The 20,825-nt window shown below is 31.2% G+C and overlaps 1 long non-coding RNA gene across 1 annotated transcript in view; it reads right to left on the bottom strand.

Annotated features, from left to right (window-relative positions):
• Window positions 1–1,262: 1,262 nt before the first annotated feature.
• Window positions 1,263–20,825, bottom strand: part of LOC145270361 (uncharacterized) — a 39,237-nt gene continuing 19,674 nt past the window's right edge. The window contains exon 2 of the long non-coding RNA XR_013865325.1: window positions 1,263–1,353. This is a non-coding gene — a long non-coding RNA (uncharacterized LOC145270361). The remainder of the gene's footprint in view (window positions 1,354–20,825) is intronic.

The following is a 20,825-nucleotide window of genomic DNA, read 5'->3' on the forward strand; positions in this document are numbered from 1 at the left end:
GCAGGACACCCAGCGTTGCCCAATCGTAAAATATACTTAAATATGGTATTTTAATTTATGCAGATTTTGTATTTATTTATTAAAGAACTAGTTCTCTATTGATTATTATATTGTACCCAATATATAGTATTGGTTTTGTAAGTTTTAAAAAATATGATTTGGGTGCCACGCTAGAATCGAAACCAAAACATATAACTCTAGCATTATTCATTACCATCTGAGTCATGTCCATACTCATATGAAACCTTTAAACATAATGCTGTTAAACCTATAAGAGTATATTTGTGCATGCATAGAAGCAATATGTTTAGTCAACTTATGCCTATCAAGTCCCAAGTTTATTCAATTTTGACCATTTAGCAACTAGTTTTACCGGCTAAAACCCAAATTGAATTTGTTCCATAGATCCAAATCATTATATATCAAGTTTCACGTCTGTAGACCAAAAACTGACAAAGTAGTTTGGTAGAGATCGTTCCTCACACAGACAGACAGACAGACAGGTAAAGCTCACTTTTAGATAGATAGATAGATAGATAGATAGATAGATAGATAGATGTAATGATGAGCTAACAGCATTGGATTTGAGGTTTTATTCTTGTCATTTTGGCATTAATACTCTTAACCCTAACCCTAACTTTGTTCCAACTATTGATAAAATAGCAATTTGTGTTAAATGAATATGTTGGAATTATTAATGGTTATATAGATTTTAACCGAGATCATGTTTTAAAAGTTGTAAGAGTTGTTTCCCTTTTGTCAGTTTCCGATTTATTCATTTTTTTTGTTTTCAGTGACATAAGGATTCTAAGTAACTTGAAGTTAGTCTCCTTTGTTTTTCTCGTTACTACATAAAGCTGTGATTACGTGTATTTCTTTCCCTTCGTCTCAGAATGTAAATAAAAACAGACGTGTCGCTTTATGTCTGTGTGTTGAACAAAAACATGCTTGCGTGTCAATTTCTTTTTGTTAAGGTTGATTGACTTTTATAGTCTGAATCCTATTGAAAGCAAGGTATGTTTTATTTGTTTTTTTACTTTCATAATTAACCATCATAATATAACCAAAATGAACATTTCTTTCTCCTCTGTCAGTGCAGATTTCAGATACTAGATCTGAAAAAAAAAACAAAAAAAAAAACAATTGGTTAACCAACCTTTTTGTTTGTTTGTTTGTTTGTTTGTTAATAGAGTAATCTATTTTGGGACCAATTGCTGGATCAGATTATGAACTGTGAAAAAAATGGAAGCAACGTGCACCTACCTTAGCTTGCAGAAAAATTGCCTCCTTCAACGTGACAGGCAAAGAAGTGATAGATCAAGATGTAACTTCCCAATGAGCAGAAAAACACAACTAGTATAAAAAACAAAAACAAAAATAAAACAAGGTGTGAGAATAATTGATCTGAAAAATATTTTTAAACTGCTGATAAGGCAACAATGTTTGTTGAAAGGAGTTGCGTTTGAAGGGGCAGATTGTGGGAAACAATAGACACGGGTTAGCATATAAAAGAATAATGACAATATTAGAAGGGATTTCCATAATTTTCAATTATATTACGTTTATTTTCCAACATAATGTATCATACAAGATAGTAGGTGTTAATATCCCTAATTTTCGAGAGTAGCATCTCTTCTTCAGAGGAGAAAAAGAAAAAAAATGTATGCAACTGTTTGGCACGACTTTCCTTTCTCTTTTTTTGTTAGTAAGCAAGGTAAGTGCACACAGATTTCCATCTCTTTTGAGCAATCATCAATTCTTTTCTTCACAGAACAGCAATCTGGTTGTTTTATGGCGTATCAACTGTTTTGGGATTATTTAATGGAACCAGGAAAAATTGCATTATTTATTTGTCAACTCCTTTTGGGGATCTTTATTTTTTACTATATTCTCAATTCAATCCTTAAAACATGTACACTGCAAAGAGCATTTACACTATTAATAAAAAACAAACGGGACCTGTGGAAATTCAACAGCGGCATACAGGGTGAAATGATAAAATTTGTCGCCCTAAAGAAAACAAACACTACAGCTTTATTTTAAAACTTTTATTGAAAAAATCAATTCAGGTAAATTGATTATGTAGTAGAGCTGACATCTATTCAATGTAGCCGCCTCCAGCCTCAATTACCACCTCGATACAGCTCCGGAACTGGAAGCATACCTTTTCTACGAGCGCCAGTGGGAATTTGGCGAATACTTGGTGAATGGCGGTGATCATGCTGGCTTTGGTGTTATAGCAGGTCATATTAGTGACGTTCTCAATGTATGACAAAACAAAGTAGTCCAGCGGGTTCAGGTTGGGGGAGGAGGAGAGTCAGTGAGAGAAGGGTGCGAACTTGTAGCATTCCTTTCGAACACAAGCTTGAGTCCTGCTGCCACACCCAGGGCCTGCCAGCAGCAACCTGATTGTACCAGAGGATCACCATACTCTTTAACACATCCAGGTACACTTTCGTGTTGACTTTTAAACCAACTTCAAAGATGTGAGGTGGCATGATGTGGCCCTCACTTGAAACCGCACCAAAGACCTTAACCATGACCGGAAACTTTGTTTTCATCACGCTGGACACGTCTCTATTATTCATGGCAATCCATTTTGAGGGTGCTGGCAATGGTCCTGTTGATATAACTTGGATTGATAGATAGCATCAGTTGTACAGCGTCGCATCTCTGATTCCGCTCGTTGAACATTGTGTCACTATCAAACATGGTAGAAGGCTCCCATCACTCTTTGAAAACAAAAAAAGAAAACTGGTTTTCATCAAACGGAAGTGAAATCATGTCGTCTTTTCTGGGTCGACAATTTTATTGTTCCACCCTGTATATTGCTGCAAGACATTCTGTGGATGTTCAGCATGTATGGAGACCCCGTGATATTATTGCAGCCCTTTTGTTAAAACTGTAAAAGCAGTTATCTAAGTAATCTGGTTAATGTAGTTTCAGAATATATCTGGTTATTACGGTTTATTTCCAATAATCTTATTGGAGTCTGTGACACATTTCCATTGTATGAATGTCTGGCACGAACAGAAACCCCACGATATCATTATACCAACTTTAGACAGAACAGATACAACTCTTGAATCCTAGCCAGAAGACCAAAATGGTATATTTTAGTTTCACGTACAACTCAAAAGCGACATCATTTTATTTATTTATTTATTTATTCCATTGCGTCTTTGGTAATCGGGAGATCCTATTTATTAAAAAGGAGGGTAGAAGGTGATAACATACTACGAACATTAAGTTACTGTATAGATTAATGATAGTAGTATGTCATCATCTTCTATCCTGATCGAATAATTTATAATCGGGAAACCGTGACGCTCGTACGTAGAGTAAAGGTACTACGGTATTATTAATAAAATGTTAATATAATCCTGTTAAATATTTAATCCAATAGTACAAATGTCCCTACCCACAATTCCATTCCTTTTATTTTTTCAGAATTCATTTAATTTTATCTTAAAATACACTATGCAATTATTTGCTGGTTACGAAAAAGGACAGCAAGCGCTTACGTGATGTAAAAGCAACACAGCAAAAATCGGTTATTTGCAATTTCATGTTGAAAGTGATAAAAGAGAAAGGTTGTCTCGAAATACTAAAGTGTGAAGTCCACGGATAATCTATATATCTATAAAAGTGAAAGTGTTTGTCTGTGTGTGTGTGTGTGTGTGTGTGTGTGTGTGTGTGTGTGTGTGTGTGTGTGTGTGTGTGTGTATACATTTCCCTACACAATAACTCTGTCAATTTTTAGTCTACAGACTCGAAATTTGATATACATTACTGAGTACTGAGATTTGGGAAAATCTATGTGATCCATTTTCGGCCAGAAATTTGGCTGTTAAGGGGTCAAAGTTCAACGATTTGACCTTTGAGAACTCTACCAAACTCCTCCAACAATTTTGGGTCTAAACACTTGAAATTTTAGATATAGGTTCCTTGGACATGAATCTAACTTAATAACTTGATTTGAGTTCAAAACAATAAACGTTAAGAGGTCATAATAGGGGTCAAAGTTAAAAAAATTGACTGTTTTGTTTTGGGTTTTTTTGCTCAGCATACACCTCCAAACACCCGGGCAACGCCGGGCGCCCATGCTAGTATATCTATAAAAGTGAAAGTGTCTGTCCGTCTGTGTGTGTGTCTGTCTGTGTACATTTCCCTACACAATAACTCTGTCAATTTTTAGTCTACAGACTCGAAATTTGATATACAGGGTACTGAGATTTGGGAAAATCTATGTGATCGGTTTTCGGCCAGAAATTTTGCTGTTAAGGGGTCAAAGTTCAACAATTTGACCTTTGAGAACTCTATCAAACTTCTCCGCCAATTTTGGGTCTAAACACTTGAAATTTTAGATATAGGTTCCTTGAACATGGATCAAACTTAATAACTTGATTTGAGCCCAAAACAATAAATGTTAAGGGGCCATAATAGGGGTCCAAGTTTAAAACAATTTGACCGCTTTGGTCTCTACTAAATTACTCAGACAATTTCTGATCTAAACATTTGAAATTTTACATAAAGGGTATTCAGAGATAGGGCAAGCTATTTAATCGGTTTGGGTCGAAAATTTGAGTTACCAATATATAAATGTATGTTTGCATGTCTGCCTAAAACTTTTGGCAGAGGCAACAGATTTTTACAAGATCAGTATCGTTTTCAAGTTCGACCTTTCAGACGACAAATATCGAAAAATTGGCTAAAAACATTAATATCTTCACCTTCAACTGAGCACTTTTCTACAGGGGGGGTCGCTTTTTTCACCGATATTTTCGAAAGTCATCCTCTTCTTTCGATTGTCTAGCCTTAGTTTAAACCTACGTCACTTCCGGTTTGGCGGTGGACGTAACAGCAAAGATGGCAGGGGTTTTTCCCGTTCTTTTCCTCCTTTGCTGTACGGGTTTGAGCCTGCCTTCCTACTACTACTTTTTTTTTTGGCTTAACATACACCTCCAAACACCCGGGCAACGCCGGGCTGAAATGCTAGTTAATTAAAAAAAAATTATAAGCACACGATTTGTACTCATTGGTAGCAACAGTTGTCTACATTTAAGTAAGATATAATATATCATTCAAACACTACCGTCATGGTTATGTGGCAGTTTTAGTCATTTAGAACTGCTTTAAAGTTTCACCACTCATTTTTCGGATAAATTTCAAACAATTATTAGTTTATAGATCACCTTCTCAGCTATATTGTCAAAAAAAAAAAATTTCAATTTTCGTTCAGAAAAACAAAAGTTTTGATGAATTTACTGGTGTTCAAAATTGTAAAAAAAAACCTAAGCAGGTTTGTGACGTTTTTATGGCTGGTTTCCATAGCAACCATGTCGCATCGGCGACTACTGTTGCTGCCAATTCACCGCTCTCACGAAAAGAGAAGTAACAAGTGAAACAGAGAGAATGAAAGAATAAAAGGGAGATAATTGGGGTATTTTATTGAAAGCAGACGAGTGTCATACATTATTATTACATATGTGTATGTTGTATTTATGGGGGCAAAAAAATAAGACTGAAATTAGTGAATTTATAGGAAGCCTGGAAAAATTATGGATTACAATAGAAAAATGCGAGCATGAAAAGTAATATGTTAAGCTTAAACATGGAAAAGTAATGAACTAGTTGTTAAAACTGGAAAGAAAAGGACAAGATATTGAAATAAAAAATATAATAAATTTATTACTTAAAATATTGCAGCATTAGGATTTTTGTTTTTAATTCAATTTATGACATTATATAATCAATTCTTCAAGTCAAGAATTACTTCCTCTGGGTTTTAAAAAAAAAGTTCTTAGTTATAATAGCGAAATTTCAAAATCAAAGTAGAAAATTAATTATTAATGAAAACAATTTTCGAAAACAATACGTGAAAATTAAGTTTTGCTAAATTTGGCAAAGATTTTCAGTTTTCAGAAAATACTTACCTCCTTTTTGTTACGATTAGAACTCTTTGATTTCTTTCTTTTGCAAAGTCAATTTTTGCTAATTATCTTCAAAAACTATTTTCATTAATGATTAATATTCAACATTGTTGTTTTTCATAATTTTTGGATATGTTCATTACTGCAACATGACATTTAAGTAGATACCATTGGTTTTACTTGCAATTCAAATTTTCGAATTTCGTTATCATGATGAAGAAAAATAAAAATAAACGTTTATTTTAGAATTGTTTCATATCTGGTTTGGAATTTCATCTGAGGGAATATTAACAATTCGATTCTATCAGATTTTGATGGAAGATAAATACGAGGATGAAACACTCTATACGAAAATATCTTTGTAGCTTAATTGCCATATATATTTTCAAAACTTACTACCTAACTCTACTATCAAACACTGTCGAAATAAATACTGAAAATAGATGCATAAAATTTTATGTAGATATATATTATAATAATAATAATGATAATAATAATATATATATATATATATATATATATATATATATATATATATATATAGTCATCCATACATAGTACTGTTTCGTTGTATCACAACTCATTAGAGTGGCTAGACTAGCACATTTGCCTAGCCGGGGATTAAATCTATAACCATCGCGTTGATAGTTGGCAGTTGCACTCATCAGCCCATGGGATCGGTGCTCGCAAATGATCTCAACAAATGTCCATTTAAATAAACATTCGCCCACTGCTTTTTACAGTGCTGGAGCTGCTTGTTTAGTTACAAACAAACAAACAAACAAACAGTGAGCCTCGCTTTATAGCCAATTAAATAGCGGGTGAGATACATTTACGACAGTGCTCTACCCAAAGAGGGGACTTAAATATATAGTAATCCACATACAGTACTGTTTCGTTGTATCACAACTCATCAGTGTGGTTATACTAGCACCTTAGCCAATATGTTTATATGTACTTTAACTACATGGGTCAGTAATTACATATGAATAAATAACATAAAGCTCTCATTTAGATAGCTCAATAGTGCAATACTAGAGCTATAAGTACTGACATGCAGAAATTTAAATGTAATGTGAACAGACATCTCGCAGCTCAACTCCTTACAGCAATGGTTCCCAAATTTTTTATGTAGTGGAATACTGTTGAACTATTTAATTAAAACGCTAATACTGTATTTATTGTTTATATCTGTCCTAGAATGGGTGTTTTGCTTGTAATTTAGATAAGTTTATATGTTTATACAGAATTTAACTATTTGGGGCAGTGATTACATATGAATGAATAACATAATGTTCTCATTTAGATAGCTCAATAGTGCAATACTAGAGCTATAAATATTTTTTTTTAAAGATACCTCGTTCATAAGAATAGATGCACAAGTATTTACTCATTTTCAGAATAAAATTTTCTTTTATTGATCCCAACATTGCATGCAATTGTTTCGGCCCACATTGTTTGTATGTATGCATATAATGAGAAAAAAAAAAGAGAAAAAAAGAGAAAACCCCTCTTCAACTGTTTTTTTTTTTTCCTTGTTTTTTTTTTTTTTCGAGGAACACATATCATATGAGTTGTTTGGTGAATTTCTGCTATTCAACAAAACACATGTAAGAATACTACATTAACATATGAATAAAATACTATGAGTGTGAGATAAATATATCTTCTGGTTTTGAAATGTTAATTAAAGATATATATATCTATAATATAAAACTGAACGTCTGTGTGTGTGTGTCTGGTCACGAATAGGCTCCTATATGGTTGACTATTATAGAAAACTGATCACATATAATGATAGAAGATGTATCGAGATACAGGAATGAGTATGGCATAATGATAATTCATTAAAATTGTGGGGTCTGCGTACGGTCCACAAAGTATGGAAATAAAAAAAAATTTTAAATAAAAAAACGTTTACAAGTGTTTTTGATATAGATGTACATAATAATACTTTGATAATTATGTTTTAACTTAAATAGGGATGGTATAATAAAAATTGTGGGGTCTGCGTTCGCGCCTGCCCTCCATAGAATGGAAATAGGCACAAACTTTACTAAAGACTTTTCATATCTATCTGCGTAAGTATACTTTGATAATTATGTTTCAGTTTGAAGAAATATGGTATAATAAAATTATGGGGTGTTCATTCGCGCCTGACCTCCATAGAATGGAAATATGTCACAAAGTTTAATAAGGTTTTTTAATATAGATCCACAGAATATTGTGATAAGTGTTTCAGTGTGAACATGTATGGTATAATAAATTATGGGGTTTATTTATTTTATTTTTACTTTCATCATATTTTGCTTTGGTTTTGATATCCCCAAATTCGAAGCTATCTCTTTACAACCGTTCCTTTTCATAACCTATCATACTTTCATAAATCAGAGTCCATTTTCTGTAGGCTGTTTTTGAACCCAGTCAACGACGGGTACTTTTGCTAGTATATATATATATATATATATATATATATATATATATATATATATATATATAGTCTTGGAAGTTTTTAACCTTTAAAACTATACAAAAAAATATTTTTTTATCATTCATTAGAAAGCCATCTAGTCAGTAAGTCATTTAATCACCTGCAATCACTGCATCAACTCGCTCTCGAATTTACTATAATACCAATAATTTATTTTTCAAGGGATCATCAGTTGTTTACCATGAGACACTGTTTCGGGGATTTATATACATATATATATATATATATATATATATATATATATATATAATTATTCCCACAGTCAAACAACGTCGCAGCTCACAAGATCCATGACAGCCAACAAACTGGAAGACAAAGTCTTAAGTTTCGTCCTCATTTGAGCTCACCAGTTAGACATATCCGAACTCGGGATTCAAAACCCAAGTCTCTTGCGTGCGAGGTGAGTACTCTGCCACATGAGCAAAGGCACCGCACACAAATTAACAAATACAGATCAAGCAAAATCTGACTGTGGAATGAACCTAATTCATCTCGAACAATGGATTTGGTCATCCAATCAGGTTATAACCCAAGCCAATGTCTCGCAAGTAGGAATTTTATACTCGCTAGGATGATGCAATCCGACACGCTAATCTAACAAGCAATTAGTAATAGAATTTTCAGAATGTGAGAGATGATTTCATTATTTCCACAGTCAAACAAAATATATATATATATATACATATTCAGATTGTTCGACTGGTATTAATCGTGACACCCTGCACTGAAGATTCCCGAAAGGATGAAACACTAGTGTCTGTAGGTATTTAATTATTATAGTAAAAAATAATTATGACAGCCCCTTTAAGAAATTCGTTTCTTATCGTTGAGCACTTTCAGTTGAATTAAAGTCGGTCAATTCAGCTCTTATGCATAGATCATCGTATAACGATTAGATCACTGTCTGACTGAGGTAAATGAACATTTAAAAATTAAAATGTTTAAATTCAACGTTATTTCACGCGTTTAATTGTAGCCGAATGGATTAGGTCTTCGCTAATCAAGCCAGAGATGTCTCGTGATGCGGGGTTCGAATCGTTCGACTGGTATTAATTGTGACACCCTGCACTGAAGATTCCCGAAAGGATGAAACACTAGTGTCTGTAGGTATTTAATTATTATAGTAAAAAAATAATTATATATATATATATATATATATATATATATATATATATATTTGTATATTTTGGTGACAGATTATTATTCAGACACATCTCGTTGAACACGACGGAGTTATTCTTTTTTCCAATCTTGATGGATAGTTTTTCAATTTGCCGGGCGATCCTTTTGCACTCACCTCTATAACCAATTAATAAAAGAAAAAAATTAAAAAAAAAAAACTATAATTACACCAAGCCTCATAGAAAACAAAAACGAAAACAACAACAATCGCTCCTGAAGATAATCGGATGCACCAATAGAAAGCGCTCAAGAAGAATGAGAAGAATATGGCTGAAACACAACCTTTGGGCTCATACTGCATAAGCTGCCAATCGAAATTAAAATGACCGCCCGGCAAATTGAAAAATTATCCATCAAGATCGGAAAAAAGAATAACTCCATCGTGTTCAACGAGACGTGTCTGAATATCTATTTGTGAATTATTCCACGGATTTCTGCCTTTTGGATTACTTTGGATCATCTTCCAATAACGCGATTAGTTAGTTAAATTTCCATTCGCACAAGTAAAATCCAAGGGGATTTTACTTGTGCAAATGGAAATTTAACTAACTTTCTTGGATTCTGCATTTTTGGATTTTACCATCATTGGATATTTTACCCTTCACCAAACTATCCATTCACGTGAAATCACTTTTTTATTCACCCTATTTCCTCTGCTTCACCTTTTGTTATCAAGTAAGTTCTATGACTTATTGTAGTTTCATTTAATACTTTTGCAAACAAAATCCGATCCCACATTTTGCTAAATCCTACCCTCAGATGGGAAGGAAAGTATTTCTTCGAAACTCCACGGATTAAGGACTATCCACTTATTTAGTGTTTCCTTTTTAAAATTAAATATGTTTTTAACTCTTTTTCAAAGTGTTTTTTAACATGTTTTATTAACTACTTGTTCTTATATATATAGGAATCACTAAGGGACTGTGGCATTTTGGTGAATTATTTGACTTTTGGTCTAATTGAGATGTTGTAATGAATAAGTAAATGGGTCAATGAAAGAAACTCAGCAAGTGAGGACAGTTCAACCCCTCCTCCCCAAATTAGTATTCGTGCGAATTTTTTCTTGCTAATTATCACCCACGTTTGATTTTCTTTTTGTTTTCGCCATTTTTCTCTTTGGAATTTGATATATTCCATTTCTAAAAATAAATTCCGCTTTTGGCGTCTTTTGTCGCTTGTCGCTGCAACCTATGATATGGATAATGTTTTGAATAATTATTGCTTTTTTCAAAAGCTGAGAGAGAAATAACAATACGGCAATAAAGGATTAGAAGAAATGTTCTCTAAAATATTTAGCATTACCCTAAATCGAAAATTCTGTTGTGTGTGTATAAAGGATTGGGTTATACACCCTTGTACCCTCCCCCCCAAAGTACACCTCCCTCATTTCTTTTAATTAAAAAAATAGTGTTAAACACGAGTTTCATATCTATATGTATATTGTAAAATAATGCATATTACAAGGTGACCCTCAAAAAATGGCGATAAGACGTCTACTTAAATAGTTTCTTCCCTTAGACAGCTAAACTTTGGAATTCCTTTCCTGTCTCTTGCTTCCATGATTGTACTAACATGTAGAAAAGTTTACATATAATGCGAATAGACATCTTGCTGCTCAACTCCTCATACAGTCTCCTGTAGACATGATCCCAATTAGTAGCCCATCACGTCCAAGTGGCAATACAGTGCGTTTGAAGTGAAAAAGATGTTTTTAAAAACAGCAAGAACTCAACTTATTACCACAACTACAAAGAATTTTCCTTTCTCCTTTCGAGTATCTAAGATCAGACAGAATTTTCATGAACAGAGTTTCTTTCAAAAAACTTCCCAACCGTGGAACATTTTGCCACATGATTGCCACACAGCATAATTATGAATTGTTTAAGCTTTCTACTGGTCATGGTTGACAGACCACAGATTGAATAAAGGGTTCTGTTTAAAATCTATGGGGATTTCCGAGTTTGGCATAAAGATTCTAGAGTTCAATAAGTTGCACCTGAAAAAAGTTGGAGCTTATATGAGATGAAACAGAGGTTACATCGGCCAAAACGTTGTGAGAATAACATAAAAATGAAAAGATTTAATTTTCCAAATAATACAAATTGCCAATCCTCATCTAAAAACTTTTGCAGTATATTCTTTGCAGTTTGTAATTTTCAAGCCATCCATTTGCCATGATTCATTAAAAATAGGATGTAATGTGTAAAAACAGCAGGCTAGAAAAAAAATGGCTGCTGAGTTCTTAGAATGGGGCCAACAAGCCTTGTAAATGATATTCATTTCATGCGGATTAAAGCAATAAGAATATTCTAACTTGTCATGAAGCTGTCTGACAATTTCAAAATGATTCAATGGATTGCCAAATATTGGTTAATAGTCAGTTCTTGGAGGTGTGAAATCTGTAATTTACCATGCACATTGAACCGTTATTCACAGTCAATTGATGGTTGGAGATAGAAATGTTCAATAGATAGATTTCCTCTTTCAACACGAAAACACATTTTTTGAGTGAAGCCAACTTTCCTTAATTAATAATTATCTTTTATAATTTATATGTGAAGCATTTCTTTCAGTTTCAGACGTTTACTGAAAACACAAACTCAGCGGCCATTTTCTTTCTATGCCACTGTGTCTCTACATTACCCTTCCAACCTTCTTCAGGTTTATCTTGTCGAACTCAGGTGTCTTTCTGTTAAAATATGCACAGAATTTCGAACAGAACGTTTTCTTTGATCCGCGTTTTGCTTGGAAGCTCAATGTATGTTAAATATGACAGAGCATAAACCAAGATGGCTGCCGGAACTAACACATGATGTTGAGTCTTCTATGAATTTTCTTACTTTTTTTTCCAACATTATATTATCATACATTTTTTTCTTTCTAAGCAAAGAATTTCTTTCTTTTTCTTTTTTCTTTTTTTTTTGAGCAGTATATGCACGAAAAGAGTCCGTATTGGCATAATAATAACCGATTAGTTCTGCATATGAAACGGATCTGTAAAAAATGTACTGAAAGGATCTATTTTTACCTGAAAAATATATATTTGGATGTTGGAAAGTAACTATACTGTTATTCTTTTATATGTATTATTCATACAATTTAAATCGAAATAAAATAAGGTTTTAATGTTGGACAGCGGGGTATCAAATTATCGATGACTAAACGTATGTTTATATAAACCGACAAACAGAGTGTATATAACTTTTATGATGAAAAATGCTTTGCTTGAACTAGACTGAAACGATGACGTGGGCATATTGACATGTTATTTTGAAAGGATAACAGACTTGTATATGAGCCGTTTTCAAATGATGAGAGGAGACAAGATTACACTTGAAAGTTGGACAAATGTTCTTCGTGAAGAAGAAGAAGAAGAAGAATATATAATAACAACAGTCTATGTAATAGACTGTGAACATTTAGAGTCAGAGAAATATTTAACATGACAGTAACAACCATGATCTTTCCATTGATGGAGAGGTAGGCCAATGTTCTTTGGTGAAGGAGAGGGGGAGTATACATAATAATAAAAGTCTATATAATAGACAGAGTCTGTAAAAATCAAAGAACTTGATAAACATTTTATATAACAGTACAAACTGGGAGGAATTCACTTGTTTCTTCGAAAGGTGACAGCACACAAACTTATATTTCATATAACATTTTACCACACGTTTTTGTTTTTATTTTATACAATTTAAATACAGATTTTGTTTTTATTTTATACAATTTAAATACAGATTTTGTTTTATTTTATACAATTTAAATACAGATTTTGTTTTTATTTTATATAATTTAAATACAGATTTTGTTTTCATTTTATACAATTTAAATACAGATTTTGTTTTTATTTTATATAATTTAAATACAGATTTTGTTTTTATTTTATACAATTTAAATACAGATTTTGTTTTTATTTTATACAATTTAAATACAGATTTTGTTTTTATTTTATATAATTTAAATACAGATTTAGTTTTTATTTTATATAATTTAAATACAGATTTTGTTTTATTTTATACAATTTAAATACAGATTTTGTTTTTATTTTATACTAGCGGGGGTACCCGGCGTTGCCCGAGTGTTTGTTTCCGGGACGGGGGGGGGGGAGTTTTAAAAAATGTTATGGTAGGTAAGTAGGAAGGATCAAACCCGGAGTCATGAGTAAAAGTAGGAAAATAAAGTGTGAAAAAAACAAAAAAAAAAAACATCTACAACGTTAACAGTTCGGCAACCAAGAAATGCCATTCCAGTTGTTTAGAAAAAAAAAAAAAAAAAAATTCCGACTACGGTAGGTAGGCACGAACGTGCAAATATAATTTGAATTGTCCAGCACGCTAACCACTACGCCACAGAGCACTGCAGCTTAGTTTAGTGATTTTAAATAACTTCACATGAAAGAACTACGAAGCCAAACCGGTGTTCTCTTCTCAACTGTTCCTTGTGAACGATCCCCAAACGGTGTTAAGTGGTGGCAGGGGGAGGAGGAATTTATTAGAGAGAAAATATTTTACCACTTCCATTGATCTTAACCGATTTTGGCCGTGACTTCTCAACAGAAAAAGTATAGAAATCTAAGATTATCGAGGAATTTGAGAAATAATAAGCCTATAACACACCTCAGATATTGTTCTGCCGTTTGTGCATATAATATTTGCATGAAATATCTTGATTTTTAATCCTATTAATGTCAAAATCAGACGGGAAAAAATGAGTTCATTTTATTTATATAGAGACAATTTAAATAAAGATTTTGTTTTTAATTTGTACAATTTAAATACAGATTTTGTTTTTATTTTATACAATTTAAATACAGATTTTGTTTTTATTTTATACAATTTAAATACAGATTTTGTTTTTATTTTATACAATTTAAATACAGATTTTGTTTTTATTTTATATAATTTAAATACAGATTTTGTTTTATTTTATACAATTTAAATACAGATTTTGTTTTTATTTTATACAATTTAAATACAGATTTTGTTTTTATTTTATACAATTTAAATACAGATTTTGTTTTATTTTATACAATTAAAATACAGATTTTGTTTTTATTTTATACAATTTAAATACAGATTTTGTTTTTATTTTATACAATTTAAATACAGATTTTGTTTTTATTTTATACAATTTAAATACAGATTATGTTTTTATTTTATACAATTTAAATACAGATTTTGTTTTTATTTTATACAATTTAAATACAGATTTTGTTTTTATTTTATACAATTAAAATACAGATTTTATTTTTATTTTATACAATTTAAATACAGATTTTGTTTTTATTTTATACAATTTAAATACAGATTTTGTTTTTATTTTATACAATTAAAATACAGATTTTGTTTTTATTTTATACAATTTAAATACAGATTTTATTTTTATTTTATATAATTTAAATACAGATTTTGTTTTTATTTTATACAATTTAAATACAGATTTTGTTTTTATTTTATATAATTTAAATACAGATTTTGTTTTATTTTATACAATTTAAATACAGATTTTGTTTTATTTTATACAATTAAAATACAGATTTTGTTTTATTTTATACAATTTAAATACAGATTTTATTTTTATTTTATATAATTTAAATACAGATTTTGTTTTATTTTATACAATTTAAATACAGATTTTGTTTTTATTTTATACAATTTAAATACAGATTTTGTTTTTATATTTATACAATTTAAATACAGATTTTGTTTTTATTTTATACAATTTAAATACAGATTTTGTTTTTATTTTATATAATTTAAATACAGATTTTGTTTTATTTTATACAATTTAAATACGGATTTTGTTTTATTTTATACAATTTAAATACAGATTTTGTTTTTATTTTATACAATTTAAATACAGATTTTGTTTTTATTTTATACAATTTAAATACAGATATTGTTTTTATTTTATACAATTTAAATACAGATTTTGTTTTTATTTTATACAATTTAAATACAGATATTGTTTTATTTTATACAATTTAAATAAAGATTTTGTTTTTATTTTATACAATTAAAATACAGATTTTGTTTTTATTTTATACAATTTAAATACAGATTTTGTTTTTATTTTATACAATTTAAATACAGATTTTGTTTTTATTTTATACAATTTAAATACAGATTTTGTTTTTATTTTATACAATTTAAATACAGATTATGTTTTTATTTTATACAATTTAAATACAGATTTTGTTTTTATTTAATACAATTTAAATACAGATTATGTTTTTATTTTATACAATTAAAATACAGATTTTGTTTTTATTTTATACAATTTAAATACAGATTTTGTTTTTATTTTATACAATTTAAATACAGATTTTGTTTTTATTTTATACAATTTAAATACAGATTTTGTTTTTATTTTATATAATTTAAATACAGATTTTGTTTTTATTTTATACAATTTAAATACAGATTTTGTTTTTATTTTATATAATTTAAATACAGATTTTGTTTTATTTTATACAATTTAAATACAGATTTTGTTTTATTTTATACAATTTAAATACAGATTTTGTTTTATTTTATACAATTTAAATACAGATTTTTTTTTTATTTTATATAATTTAAATACAGATTTTGTTTTATTTTATACAATTTAAATACAGATTTTGTTTTTATTTTATACAATTTAAATACAGATTTTGTTTTTATATTTATACAATTTAAATACAGATTTTGTTTTTATTTTATACAATTTAAATACAGATTTTGTTTTTATTTTATACAATTTAAATACAGATTTTGTTTTTATTTTATACAATTTAAATACAGATTTTGTTTTTGTCTTATATAATTTAAATACAGATTTTGTTTTATTTTATACAATTTAAATACAGATTTAGTTTTTATTTTATACAATTTAAATATAGATTTTGTTTTTATTTTATACAATTTAAATACAGATTTTGTTTTATTTTATACAATTTAAATACAGATTATGTTTTTATTTTATACAATTTAAATACAGATTTTGTTTTATTTTATACAATTTAAATACAGATTTTGTTTTTATTTTATACAATTTAAATACAGATTTGGTTTTATTTTATACAATTTAAATACAGATATTGTTTTATTTTATACAATTTAAATATAGATTTTGTTTTTATTTTATACAATTTAAATACAGATTTTGTTTTTATTTTATACAGTTTAAATAAAAATTTTGTTTTATTTTATACAATTTAAATAAAAATTGAATAAATTTTGGTTTCAGAATTTTTTAGATGACAATTGGATTGTTCGAACTACTGTTCCCATCTTTTAAGTTATTCTTGCAACGTTTTTGCTGATATAACCTTTGACCTTCTTCAACTTCAAGTGTATCTTGTCAAACTGTTGTGTCATTCATAAAACTAAACCCGAATTGCTAGTCAGAGGATGTTTGAATCTGTACAATCGTGTTTGCTTCCACAATCAGCCATAAATAAAAAATAGTCTCTTGTATTTGTAATAACAATAAGTTAAATAGAAACAATGTTTATTTTCCAGTGACAATACTGACAGGGAGTAGGGGGTCAGGGTGTCAGCGGTGTGTGTGCAAAATTGCAAAGATATAATGTGTCCGCTTTTCTCCCGTAGTCGCTTGTTCTTTGGTTGTCTGGTTGTCTCTCTTTTATTGGCACGGGTGACGTCAGAACATTCCTCCACTCCTTTTTTGTTTATTGTCTGAAATATCAGTCAATTCCACTCATACCATATACAGGGAATTCTGCGTCCGTCATTTTTAACTTCTTTGACATCATTGTTGGTGTACCTCGATCTAGGATCGTTACCCTGATCAACTCCTGGATCCAGCTTCTGTTGACGTCATCTTCACAAGCTCAGACAACCGATTGTCCTCTCCAGAATTACTCCTGCCATTTGCAACTCCACTCCACCCCTCTGTAACAAAACTCGAGAAAATTTCTGATAAACTCGCGAATCTCTACAGAATTTCGCATGTAACTCTTTATTTAATAGCCAATCCCCCAAAGACCCACAGCATAATAGATAAGGTGATAATTGATAACTATTTCTAAGTGATGCCCTTCTGGAGGTTGAAGGCTCAATCACTAGTGTGAGTGATACTAAGAATACAGTTACAAATTATTTAAGATTTTTACTTGGTCATGGCTGACAGAATGAGAGCAAGCTATCCTGATAGATTAAATAAATAATTTCATTCAGAATTATGTACAAATTCCTAAGTTTGACAAGATACACTCGAAGAAGGTCAAAGGTTACATCGGTCGAAAGGTTGTGCGAATAATCTCCAAGATAAGAACAATAGTCTGTACATAAAAAAGATTTTTTTTTTTTTTCGTGTGACAATCATTTCTGTTGTTATAAAAATATGCTACGATTAACTCATCATATCCTTCCCTATAGTTGCAAACCCCCTTCCTCCCATATTTTCAAATAAGTATTGGTAATGTGTAGACACAGCAGCATAGAAAGAAAATGGCTGCCGAGTTCAAGTTTTATGTAAAAACTAAAACTGAAACAAATCCTTACTCCACATATAAATTATAAATTTGCTTTGCTAAAAAAAAAAAAAAGTGTTGTTTCATATTGATTGAGAAAATCCATCTTTTGAAGATTTCCATGTCCAACCATCAATTGAATGTTGTATTTTAACTATACTGCCGGGAAGAGTTGCCCCAATGCAAAGGTAGGAAGTTCATATCAAGAGCACATACATCGGGTATTATGTTAAGATGTATTTTTATTTTTTTTTATTAATTTTTATTTTTTTTTTTTCTTCCTTTTTAATTATTTCTTTTTCTTTATTTTTTTATTTTTCTTTCTTTTTATTTCTTTCTTTTCCTTTCTTTTTATTTATTTATTTTGAAAGAAAGTAAGAAAATGTACTCCTCCTAATTTAAAGTCCTTAAATCTAAAGGGCAGTCGTTTGTTATGGACAGATCTAGATCTAGTCTCTAGTTCTTTGTTTTGTGTTATCTCTGTCATTTACAGATGTTTGTTCTTGGTAGGCGGTGTTTACGTTATTTGAGGGTTTTGGTATTCTAGGTGTATTGACTTAGGTAGGACAGTTAATTGATAGTTGTCCAACTTGTTGTTTGTTAAGGCATTTGATTTCAACACCTGTGCCAGTGTTGTCCCACTGCAGGGGATTTTGTTTGTGTTGGTTTTGAATGAACACATGTTCCCCAACACTTAATGCGTTAAGCTGTTGCCTGTTCTCAGCGTTTGGTGTTATTGATGAACCCCTGGGTGATGGCACTCTCACACATATCAGTGAGTTCTAACCATTCGCGACAGAATTTTGGGTGTGGTAAGTGGTCCTTCAAGTGACGATTGAACAGATGTTCGAATGCCATTCTGGATGTTGTCTAGGATTTTATCCTTGGACTGTTGAAAGGATTGCTCCAATGTAAAACCTGCTGTTATGTTTAAGTAGTTCCTTGAAAGGTGACATAACGGGTGCTTGACTAGGTGCTTATGAAACCTTGTTAATCAGACTAAATGTTATATTTTTGGATTTTTTTTAGGTTTATACCTTGTTAGGTTGATGTAAAACGAGCAAACTCCACATCATCTTTTGCAAAATGGAATTTATTTGAATACGACCTCATTTTCAGCATAAAACAACATGATGTATCTAATAGTGTGCTAAAAAGATAGTGCTATATCATCATTCCATAAAATGGAATCGTCCGCACAATGTATCACAGGAGGAAAACCTTTCATAATGGTGTTAAATCTCTTTGTGTAGCCATCATTAGATGATTGGAAACCTTGGGGAGCTCGCAAATATTAGTGCCTGCCCCACTCTATTATGAAAGTGGTGGCATCTCGTGCTTTTACAGCAAGGGGAACACGAGGTCCTGGGGGTATCGTATTGAGAAGATTGAAGGGAGAGGGTGTGTGGTGTGTCTCCCATTTTGTTGTTGCATTCATATTTTGCAGGTTTACGGTTTTACATGGGCTGCCACTTTTTGGGGGGGAAATGTGATCATTTTAGAACGCCATGTTGTTATTGTTCAAACTGGCACTGGTTCAATTATTTTCAGTGCAACATCAGCATCTTTCAAGTGATGGGAGACCAGAATTGGTTTGTGAATGTTTTGGGTTGATAGTTGTCCAAGAACGTACTGGTGAATGGTTCTCCCGTTATGGTCTGCAACTTTTGATGTGTACACATGTTGAATGCGCTGCTGGCAAAGTGACATGTGATTCAATTTTCTAGGTTTTTGCAATAATTGGGTGTCATGGGGATTGTAGCTTGTCTCGTGATAATGGGCAGGGCGATCTATGAGCATCTGCAAGGAGCTAATGTACTCTTAGTTGGTTTACAGTCTACTTTTGTTGTGGCTACCTAACTCCGAATTTGTGTTCAAAAGTTGTTATCGATAATCCTTAATTTTTGCAGGGCCATCTGCGAGATATATATAGGTCCTTAATTTTGGGGCAAATGTAAATTATCTCCGAGCATGTTACATCACCAAGTGTAAACGTGGTGAGTAGGGCTCCTATGATGGGCAGACTGCCATTGTTTACAGCACATAATGGATGCCTAGTGTGAAATAAATGTTTAGAAGTGCACCCAAGATCATTCAATATATCCTCTCTAGCTAATTCGTGGTTTCACATCTGTATGCATTAAATGTCCAAAGTGCTTGTGAGCAATCGTATTTAATGTGACTTTAATGTTAATGAATGGCAGTCTGGTTAGAACTGGCTATTGGTCCATGCACCATGTGGAATTCCCTCTTCTTCCTTTAGTCATCTGGGTTGCATACTCATGGTGAATATAAAAGAGGTATCATCACTCTAGTTGTCATTAGGGTCAGCCTCCATTATGGTATTGGATAATACCTTGCTGTGGCATGTATTTGAGAAGTGGTTTTCTCTTCTGCAAACTGGGTATTGTCCTTTGGGTGAGTTGTGTTGTCATTACTCGTCTTATTCTGTGGCAGGAATTTTTGTGATGATGCAGATTTTATTGGGGCGACTTGTGGCCTCTCTGCATGTTGAAAGTGATTTGATGCATCTGGCATCTTCTAGAGTCTACAGGTATTCAGGATACTAAGTTTTGGCAAGGAACTAATCTCTGTCAAAATATTGCTTTGGTGGGAGATGTTCCGTAAGCCAGCAATGATCTGGGATTTGATCATATCCTCAAAGAATCATATTGTACATCGTTGGTTGCTGCAACCACATTGCCTTTCGAAAGTGCAGAGCACTGTTTGTGGCTTCAAT

The sequence above is a fragment of the Euprymna scolopes genome, chromosome 4 (assembly GCF_053919585.1).
Source record: "Euprymna scolopes isolate OS-2025 chromosome 4, ASM5391958v1, whole genome shotgun sequence".
Lineage (NCBI taxonomy): Eukaryota > Metazoa > Mollusca > Cephalopoda > Sepiida > Sepiolidae > Euprymna > Euprymna scolopes.